Source organism: Corylus avellana, chromosome 6 (assembly GCF_965113065.1).
Source record: "Corylus avellana chromosome 6, dhCorAvel1.hap1.2, whole genome shotgun sequence".
In the NCBI taxonomy this organism is placed as follows: domain Eukaryota; kingdom Viridiplantae; phylum Streptophyta; class Magnoliopsida; order Fagales; family Betulaceae; genus Corylus; species Corylus avellana.
This window is the reverse complement of record NC_142495.1, coordinates 16659376-16669804: the sequence shown is the minus strand read 5'-3', so window position 1 is coordinate 16669804 and position 10429 is coordinate 16659376. Positions and strand designations below refer to the sequence as shown.

General features: G+C 38.2%; 1 pseudogene; it reads left to right on the top strand.

The window, feature by feature from the left end:
- The first annotated feature begins 1615 nt into the window (after positions 1-1615).
- The window catches only part of LOC148584947 (putative LRR receptor-like serine/threonine-protein kinase At3g47570), a 28195-nt pseudogene continuing 19381 nt past the window's right edge, over positions 1616-10429 (top strand).

Sequence of the window (10429 nt, the reverse complement as noted above, 5' to 3'; positions counted from 1 at the left end):
GACAAGTTGCTAATCCCAACACACGGAAAGAAAAATACTTGGAATATTCTGCTCTATAGAAATAATCTTGCAAATTAATATTACAAATATATATTCTTAATTGTGGGAGGCAGATAATGTTCTAGAAGAAAGCAAAATGCAATCAATATCCATGAAATGATTCAGACATGGAAATCAATCAGCAACCACAATAATGAAGTTATTCTCACTTTACGTCTTTTCCATACCTGTGAAAGTTTTGCTTTTCCTTTCCTTCTGAAGTGTTGAAGTAATTGCACATGGCAACGTACTTGTCTTTTACTTTATACTTTAAGAACTTGGCATCACTCAAAGAACCCTAATTTTTTTTTTGAATGAATGAGTGATTGTTTGTTCCTTGTTATGTCTCTATCAAGTTTTTGTTTTTGGTTTCTCACGGTTAACATAGAACAACTAAGATGTCTTAAGAAATTGTCTCTCGCTGAGAGCTTCAATGTGGCATCTGGCATCTTTGATTTATAGATGCATAATGGAGTAGTGCAATATTTATAATTCAGTCTATTAAATTGGCACATGAAAATCACGTGCTCTAAAAACAACGTGTTCTACAAACTTATTTCCAAGATTCTTGCGAATCGACTGAAAATGGTATTGCATGAGATTATCTCCCCAAACCAAAGTGCATTCATCCCGGGTCATTTGATCATGGACAATGTTTTGGCAGCTTATGAAACCCTACATACTATGCACTCAAAAAAATCTTTGGTAAGGTAGGGTATATGGCGGTCAAGCTAGACATGAGCAAGCCTATGCCAGGGTGGAATGGAGTTTTTTGTAAGCTGTTATGGACCGCTTAGGTATTGAGGAGAAATGGATCCAACTGATTATGATGTGTGTAAAGTTAGCAAACTATGAGGTCCTTGTCAATGGTACTCCCATGAGACAGATCCAACCAACAAGGGGTATTCGCTAAGGGGACCCAATATCGCCTTACCTGTTTTTATTTTGTGCAGAAGCTTTGAGCTCTCTTCTCACTGAGGCTGACAGTAGAGGAGAACTTATAGCGGTGCCGACCACCAAAAAAGGACTCTGAATTAACTATTAACTCTTTTGTTTTGAAAGGCTACATCCTACCACTGGCAACAAATGGTAGCTCTCTTACAGGCTTATGAGATGGCATCAGGTCAGTTTTTGAACCAAGAGAAGACCTCGATCTTCTATAGTTGCAACACTCTACAGGAAAGAAAGGAGGAAATAATGATGGTATCCGAGATCTAGGCAACATAGCGCTATGACAAATACCTGGGTTTGTTAGCCCTGGTGGGAAAATCTAGAACTCAAGCGTTCAAGAACATCATGGATAGGGTATTAAGGAGATTAAGTGATTGGAAGCTAAAATTTCTGTCACAAGTCGGCAAAGAGGTTCTCTTGAAAGCTGTTATACAAGCCATTCCAACGTATAGTATGAGCTTCTTTCGGCTACCAAAGCGCTTATGTTCGAAGATTAATTCTATGATGCAAAAATTTTGTTGGGGCCATCAGGAAAATGAGTCTCACATCAATTGGATGAGTTGAAAGATAGAAGGGGGATGGGCTTCCGAGATCTTGTGAGTTTTAGTGAGGCTTTGTTGACAAAATGATATTGGCGAAGTATTCAAATGGGTCTTTTATCATGGCAAAATTGGGCACCAAACCCTCCTTTGCATGGAGAAACATTTTTGGGGCTCGAGATCTACTTGAAGAAGGGTTGATATGGAGAATCGGCAATGGGAAAAGTGTGAGAATTTGGGGAAACGTTTTCCAAGGGACCATTCCATCAAGTTTTGGTTCTTTGAAAGGACTACGAAAGTTAGACCTTTCTCGGAACAACTTGTCAGGAACAATTCTAGATTTTTTTATGGGTTTCAACTCGTTGGATCTTTTGAATTTATCTTACACCAATTTTGAGGGACTAGCGCCAACAAATGACATTTTCAAGAACTCAAGTGCAACTTCAGTTGTGGGAAATAGTCAGCTGTGTGGAGGAATACCTTAGATGCCGTTGCCGAAATGTAACTTCAAAGAGTCTATGAAGACGAAATTGACCTTACCCATGAAATTTTTAGGGTTTAGGGTTTAGGAGTAATTTCTATAGTTTGCGGGCTTCTAGGAGTAATTTCTATGCTTTCTTTTCTGTATGTCTATTGGTTAAGAAAGAAAAGAAAAGAAAAGAAACTACTTCAAGTTCTTCAGGAAATTTGCTTTTAAATTTGTCTTCCCAAAGTCTCCTAAAAGCCACTCATGGGTTCTTGATAAGTGCCAAATATTGCATATTTGGACCCCTTTATTTACATTAGTTAATCCTTTAGCTGTGTCGTTATTTAATATTTTGTGTTAGTTTTGCGTTTTTAGTGTTTTGTAGGTCATTGAAGAAAAACTGCAGCTTTAAAGGGAAAAATGCGAAGTTTGGAAGAAAGCATACTTTGAGAAGACCTAGATGATGTGGTTAAGTCTAACCAAATCCAAGAAAAGGTTAAATCAGATTAAAGTTCAGATTGGATAAAATTTCGAATTGGATTCAAATTCAGATTCTACACGTCTCAGTATTTTGACCATAACTTTTCGTTCACATATCCGATTGAGGTGATTCAAGTGGCGTTGGAAAGCTAACTCAAAATACTACAATTTGTTGTGAAATATAATTTTCGTAATTCGGACGGTTTCTATGTCAAAATCGCCCCGCAATTAAGAGACACAAATCTGGACGAATCCTATTCCGATTTCAGACTTCTATTTTAACTGGGAGACAGACCTCCGAATTATCTAGGTTTACTTGGGCTTCTAGGACTTCCCTAAGCTTATAAATAGACTTCTTTGCATTCAAGAAAAGACACACAATCCCAGAGAGCAAAATTCTTTTGTTTAATTTTTCTTTAGGTTTAGGTTTAGGTTTAGATTTTATTTTTATGTGGAGCTAAATTCCCAACTAAGGTTGGGGATGAAGCCTCACCGATGAAGAACATCAATACTTTTATGTAAGTTTTTATTATTCTGATTTTATTGGGTTTTATATTTCAATTGTTTTACTTCTAATCAATTGTATGGAGTGATTCTTGGATATCTCTTGTGATTCAAGGATACATGTGATGATTTGAGATAATTTCATATGATTGATTGCTTGGCTGTTGATTCATAAAAATTGGATATCCCTTGTGATTTGTTCTACGGATACATCTGGTGTTTCAATTGAATTTGGATTCCTTTTGTGATTTGGTCAATGAATGGATACATTGGATGGTTTTGATTAATTCTTTGAAGCATAGTAAAACATATCTATGATTTAATTTGTGAGAACTTCGGATTAATATTGATGAACATAAAGTATGTTGTTATGATTTGGTGAGTGTGAATTCCCAAACCTTAGTACATTTATCCTTAGATTTACTTATTTTATTTAGTTTATGTTTATCCTTTAATTTTCAAAACTCAAAAATCAAAACCCTTTTGGAACTAGATTAGGATTTAATTAGTTTAGATATAAATTGCTATTTCAAAAATACAATTCTCTGTGGGATCGACCTCGCACTTGCAATCTATTAAACTACAATTGATTCGTGCACTTGCGAGTTAAATAAATTTGCACAACAGTTCTCCTCTACTAATTTGCTTGGTGTGGGTAGTTTTGGATTCGTGTATAAAGGAATCATTGATGCGGGCAAAATGACAATCGCTGTGAAGGTGCTCAACCTTTTGCATCGTGGACCTCCAAGAGCTTTCCCGCTGAGTGCAAGGCCCTAAGAAGCATCAAGCATCGGATTAATCTTGGAAAGATAGTTACAGTTTGTTCAAGTATTAATTATCAAGGTAATAATTTCAAGGCTCTAGTTTATGAATTCATGGTCAATGGGAGCCTTGAGGATCGGTTGCATCCAACTGCTAAAGAAGATGAGGCACACTTGGGAGCAGAAGAATCTGAAACTTTATCAAAGATTGAATATCACCATTGATGTTGCGAGCACTTTGGAATATCTCCACTATTGTTAAGTTCTAAAATATTCATATTTTAATCCCTTAACTTACATGTGTTAATCCTTTAGTTTGGTTAATTTATGCCATTTTAGTTCTTTTATGTGTTTTTCTTGTTTTTGTAGGTCCTTGGGAGAAAAAGAAGCAATCACACAAGTTTCGGACTTAAAAAGAGCTATTTTGGGAAAATTGGAGGCTTTGGAAGCGCGATCAGTTGCAGGGGAGCTGCAATCGAGCGCACTGCAGGCGAAGACCATGAGCGCAAGGCACCTACAATTGAGTGCCCAGCACAACAGGATCAATCGCAGTCCTACGATCGATCACACACGGGCTGCGATCGAGCGCACCCGTGCGTGATGAGCAAGTCAACCGCCAGCCTTGATATAGAAAATGCAATTTCTAGGGTTTTGTAACTTTGTGCGAACTATGGTTCAAACCCTACGATTTTTAGGGTTTCTAGAGTATTCCTAAGGCTTATAAATAGACCCTTAAACCTCTAGAATAGACAACAATTTAAAGGACACAATTTCCAAGGAGAAGAAGTGGAGCTCTTCAAGTCCAAGTTTCAGGTTTATTCTTTTCCTTTCTTTTTATTTTTATGAAGATGTTTAACATCAAGTTTATGTGTAACTAATTTACTTAGTAGGGCTAGATTGAAGCCCTAGTTATGTATAGTTAATATTCAATATTGGCACCTTTATGATGATCATGTTGTGATATTTAACTTGATTAATTCCTGTTTTCATGAATTCCTCATATGTGTTTGCCTGATCAACATATGCATGTAGTATGGACTAGTTAGTTAAATCAATTTGGATGACTGAGTCTTGGGTTTAATAAAAGTAACAAAAGATATCCACATCGGATTCTTGGGTTAATCAACATAGGGAACTGGGAGTAGACACCCATGCCCTAGGCCTCATGTGTTTGTCGATTTCCACAAATTCATGCTTTCTTAAAGAACAACTTAGTAGACACCCATGCTAAATCCTTTAAGAAAGAAAAGAATTAGAGTAGACACCCTTGCCTAGTTCGTTGCTTAGGGAAATCAATAGCTTAAGGAATAAACACCCATGCCCTTAAGTTGACAAACATTAAGTATGCATGACATGATCAATGCATTGCATATTGATATATTATCTAAATATAATTAGTTGTGGATATCAAAGCCCTACCTTTTATTATTATCAAATCAAAATCAATCTTTGTTTTGTTTTACTTAAGGAATATATATTTTAAACAAAATTTAGCAATCCTCGTGGGAATGATCCTGTACTTGCACCATGTACTACTAAATGGACCTTGTGCACTTGCAGGTAAAACATATAACAATTATTTGCCTATTAATTTAGGTAGATATTTGCACAACAAGTTTTTAGCGTCATTGACAGGGATTGCGGCAAATTTTGTTTAGAATTATTTTCCGTTAGTTGTGTTATTTTAATTTAGTTTTTTTAATTTTCTGTTTTTTTTTCGTAGTTACTATTCTGCTTCTGGAGGAGTGCTCGAGCGCCCAACCAGGGTGATCGAGTGCACTAGTAGGATCGAGCACACCTTATGGTGCGATCGATCGCACATCAAAAGAATAGCACAGTTACTGCACTAATTATAGATCTGATTTTTTTTCTTTTATTTCATATAGGGTCAGTTAAGTCTGCATCTTTGTAAGTTTTATTTTTAACTTTGTTTCTTTTTAATTTGTTTTTTTTTTCTTTTAGCTTTTTGTTATTTTATTTTTAATTTCACACATGTGGGGAGGCATTCCGACGCCCCATGGACCATGTTTATTATGCCATCACCCTTATCAACATGTTAGAGAATGTCCTTCAATAAGACAAATTTCTAACAAAATTTTTTGGGCATAAGAACACATCGTTCTCTAGACTGAGGACCGACCACTATTTTGATTCCTATACCCGTGATGGAGCCAACAGTCTAATATTTCATGGCAAACTCAAGCCCCTAGAATTCGAGCACCCCAACTTCATGAAGAGGAGCCATCTCCATAGTTCTATGGTCGATCATATTCATGTCTTAGTCCTAGTCTGAGGCAATCCATTTTCAAGATAATAGCTCATAAAGAGGAACCATCTCCCATATATGACTATTCATATTCCTCTCCACAACAATACCAAGAAGAGACACCTCCTCCGAAGAATTACGAGTTAGAAGAAGCGCATGCTAGTTTAGTAGAAATTGTTGAGGAGAGTTTTTGTAAGCCAAGTCTTAAGGATCCAATGAGAGAGCGTTTTGATCAAATTGGAGGTGACCTAGACCTGGACAATCTACTTGACCATGTTGAAACTTCTAATGAGCCAAGTCTTAAGGATCCTTTGGTAGAGTGCTTTCATGAATTTGGAGGTGACCGTGACCTTGACCTCGACAAGCTACTTGAGTACGCTGAGACTTCTAATGAGCCAAGTCTTGAGGATCCATTGAATGAGCGTTTTGATCAATTTGAGTTTGACTTGGATCTTGACAAGTTCCTCAAGCAAGCTGAGATGTTTAGTGAGCCAAGTCTGGAGGATCCATTGGAAGAGCACTTTACTCAATATGAATTTGATATGGACCTTGACATGATACACGAGCAAGCTGAGGCCTTATTGGATTCCACTCCTAACAACAACAAGGTTGAAGAAGAAGATGAGCAAATTGAGGTTCTAGTGGACCTACATCAAAAAAAGGAAGAGAGCACTGAGACTTATTCAACATTTGCTCCTATTCCCAAATTACTAAGAATCCAAGAGAGAAGTCTGTTGGGGCTATGTGATGAGTAAATTGAGGACATCAATATAGATGAACTCCATGAGTTTTCTTCCTACTTTATTCCAATTCATGATTCCCCACCGGATGAGAAACTGTTAGAGAAAACTCAAAGTGGTCCTCCCCGATCTATAAACACTCGGAAGCATCTTGCAACAAAAAAGATTCATTCCCTTTGGTGCAAGAGAAGGAAAGATTGGTGCTTCAAGTTTAAAGTACCACAGTCTGGCTGAAGATGTTAAACTTAGCGCTCATGGGAGGCACCCCATAGCATATCCTTTTTATTTTGTTTGTTTTCCTTTCTTTTATTTTGTTTTATTTTTATTTTGTTCTTGTTTTCCTTTGTTACTTTAGTGTTTTAGTGTTTCAAGTCCTTTGTCATTTTTGTTACATTTTGTTACTGCGATCGAGCGCAGTACCCAACTTTTGGCTGTTTTACATTCTGTCCGTGCGATCAAGCGCACTACGGCAGAAAGCCACGTCACCTATTTTAGATCCCTTTCCCCCATTCCCCCCATCATTTTCTTCCCAGTGCCGTACACCCGCCTGCACTCTCACTTCACCCAATCGGCGCACCACTGCTCTTCCCTCACTTCCACCAACCACCACTCATCACTAGCGCACCCCACGACACACCACACTCTCCGGTCACCACTTTCCACCACATGACACACACAACCATTTCCCCTTCACATATCACCAACCCAACTCGGCTTTCCCTCCCCCAACCTCCAATTTTGTTAATTTTAGCAAATTGTGGGTATTTTTCCACCTACATTTCTCTCTGTGGTTGGAGTTTCACTGTTTTGTAGGGGGTTCGGGCAGTAGTTGCGGAGATTTTCAAACCTTGGTCGTCCAATTGCACACCAGGTGTTCGACAGAATTCCCGAACCAAGCTCATCATGCCAAAAACTCGAGCTTCTTCCTCCCGGGGCTCTGATGCCCAAGCTATCTCCTCCCCACCCACTTTTGAGGAGCGGGAACTGCTGTTTGAAACAAATTTTGCCATCCGAGAAGATTTCCAACACCTTGACGCTACTCAATGGGCAGTCGCAAAGTTCAAGCGCCTGGGGCTCAAGAAGCTATTCAAGCCGGTCATCTCCACTGCATACAAAAAATTGGTGACCGAGTTCTATGCCCACTTGTCTCATGATTGCAACAGGCTGGCTTCCCTATTTCCACAGTGCATGGCCGAGCTATTAAAGTGACGAGGGCTGACATTGCTGCTGCACTCGAATGCTATGATGAGCACCCTTCAAAAGAAGCACAACTTGCAGAGTAACCTCCCGGATTTTATGTGGCGGAGATCATTGAAGATATGTGTCAAGGTCAATATGTCGACACTCACTATAATGCCGGTAGCCGGTCCAAGCTCCCTCCACAGCTCTAGTTTGTGGACTTTATTTTGCACCGCAATGCCTTTCCCTTGGGGCACAAGACTCAAAGCTGGGACCAATTTCTCCAAACACTCTAGGCCTTTCATAAAGGTGCCTAGTGTTCCATTCCCGATATCATTTGGAACCAAATTCACAAATTTTGGAATAGAGTGCATATCGGAGGAGCTGACTCCACTCACTCATGGGGGCTGCCTTTCCATATTTAATCATTTATATCCTCCAGAAGAAAGGCATCAAGGGCACCGCAACTGATGATCTAGTCACCACTACCCCCCAATTTGGCATTCGCCAATGGAACAAAAGCTGCTCCCACATGCCCCGGGTACCTCAAGCACTAGCAGCTGCCGTGGAAGAGTTCGAGGCTGAAAGCACCAGAGGAGGAGGCCCCAGTCATTTTTTGTGCAGCACAGTATCACTCAATCAGTGAAGAAATGGCCGGCCTTTGGAGAGAGTTGGCTGATCAAAGAAGAGAGGCTCGGGAGGATAAAGAATTGATGGACCAAAGACTAGCTGCCTTAGAAGAATTGATGAGGTCCATTCTTAGCCATTTACCACCACCATCAAGAGCATCTTCTTCGGGATAGCATTGAGAGGGGATCCACTGTTTGGCTGAAGACGTTAAACTTAGCGCTCATGAGAGGCACCCCATAGTTTATCTTGTTATTTTATTTATTGTATGTTTCACTTAATCTTTTTATTTTATTTTTAGTTTTGTTTCCTTTTACTTGTTTTCGTGTTTTCTTATTTTGCAGGGACAAGTGTGCTTCGATTCAAGTTTGGGGGTGTGCTATAAGCCATGCTTTTCAAGACAGTGTTGCCCATCTCCTGGGTACATTCTTTCCTTGTTTTAGACACATTGGGGACAATGTATCATTTAAGTTTGGGGGTATGGGAACACATGTTGTCTACACACACTTTGTCCCAGTTTCATGTTATTTGTTGTTTGCTTTGTGGAAAAAAATATATATATATATGTTCATGTTTGCCCTAAAATTTTAAGTTAATATAAAAAAATTGTGGTTTGATTTCATCAGTGAGCTTAAAATTTTGAACACATGATCTGATGATAGAATTTGTTAGTTTGGTTACTTGCCTAGGACAAGTTGAAAAATCACATCTTTGATCTGATCACACAGGCACATTAGCACATAATTTGTGAGGTATGACATGAACGCTGATGTGTGTGTTTTCTATGTCTTGGGTGAAACTGGATGATTTATTAGATGGATATTTTGGCATATATATATATATATGTGTGTGTGTGTGTGTGTGTGTGTGTGATAAAAAAAAAAAAGATCATTGATAAAGCTTTTCACTGAGTAACTAGACTTCTTGCCTCAAAGCATTGAGTGTTCATGTCAAAAAGTGGAAAATTTTGATTTGATTAATGTCATGGTTAGTTTGGTTTTGTAGCCTTTTTGACTCGAGTTAGTAGGTCCTTAGGGGTGTTTTACACCTAATGCCCTAAAACCATCTGGTTTGGAAGTCATTGACTTAACACTTGTTACATGGGTCAATTAGAAAGCTTAAGGAAACGGAACATTGTAAACCTGACCAAAAAAAGAAAAAGAGAGAGAGAAAAGAAGAAAAAGAAATATGCCATTGTTGTTCATTCTAATAGTAATTTCCAGTAAACTTTGAGATATGGAGACATTTCACATTGGAAATACTTGGAAGCTTCATAATTTTGTGCTAGTTCATTTTACACTATTTTGAAACTTGTGATGTTTTAGCATGTCCTTTATAAGTAATTTAACTTTGAGATTCCAATTCATTGCGAAGATGGAGTTCATCTTTTTAAGCGTATTAATGAATGAAAATCATGATTTTGAAGTGATGCTTTAATTTTTGGAATAACATGAACTGTGCATGATGTTTGTGGGTAACATTTATGGAAAACCCTCACAAGACTCCACTCATCCTCTAGGGAATTCCTAGAGGTTTAAAAGGCTTGTTGCATACGCTAAATGCAATCATACATCCCACGAAAGATGAATTTATCTTTTTGTTTTCTGTTTTTCCATTTAGTCATTAGTTTTGTATTGCTAAGGGACTAGCAATATGTAAGTTTGGGGGTGTGTTAAGTACTAAAATATTCATATTTTATGCCCTTAACTTACATGTGTTAATCCTTTAGTTTGGTTAATTTATACCATTTTAGTTCTTTTATGTGTTTTTCTTGTTTTGGTAGGTCCTTGGAAGAAAAAGAAGCAATCTTAGAAGTTTTGGTCTTAAAAGAGCTATTTTGGGAAAATTGGAGGCTCTGGTAGCCCGATCGATTGTAG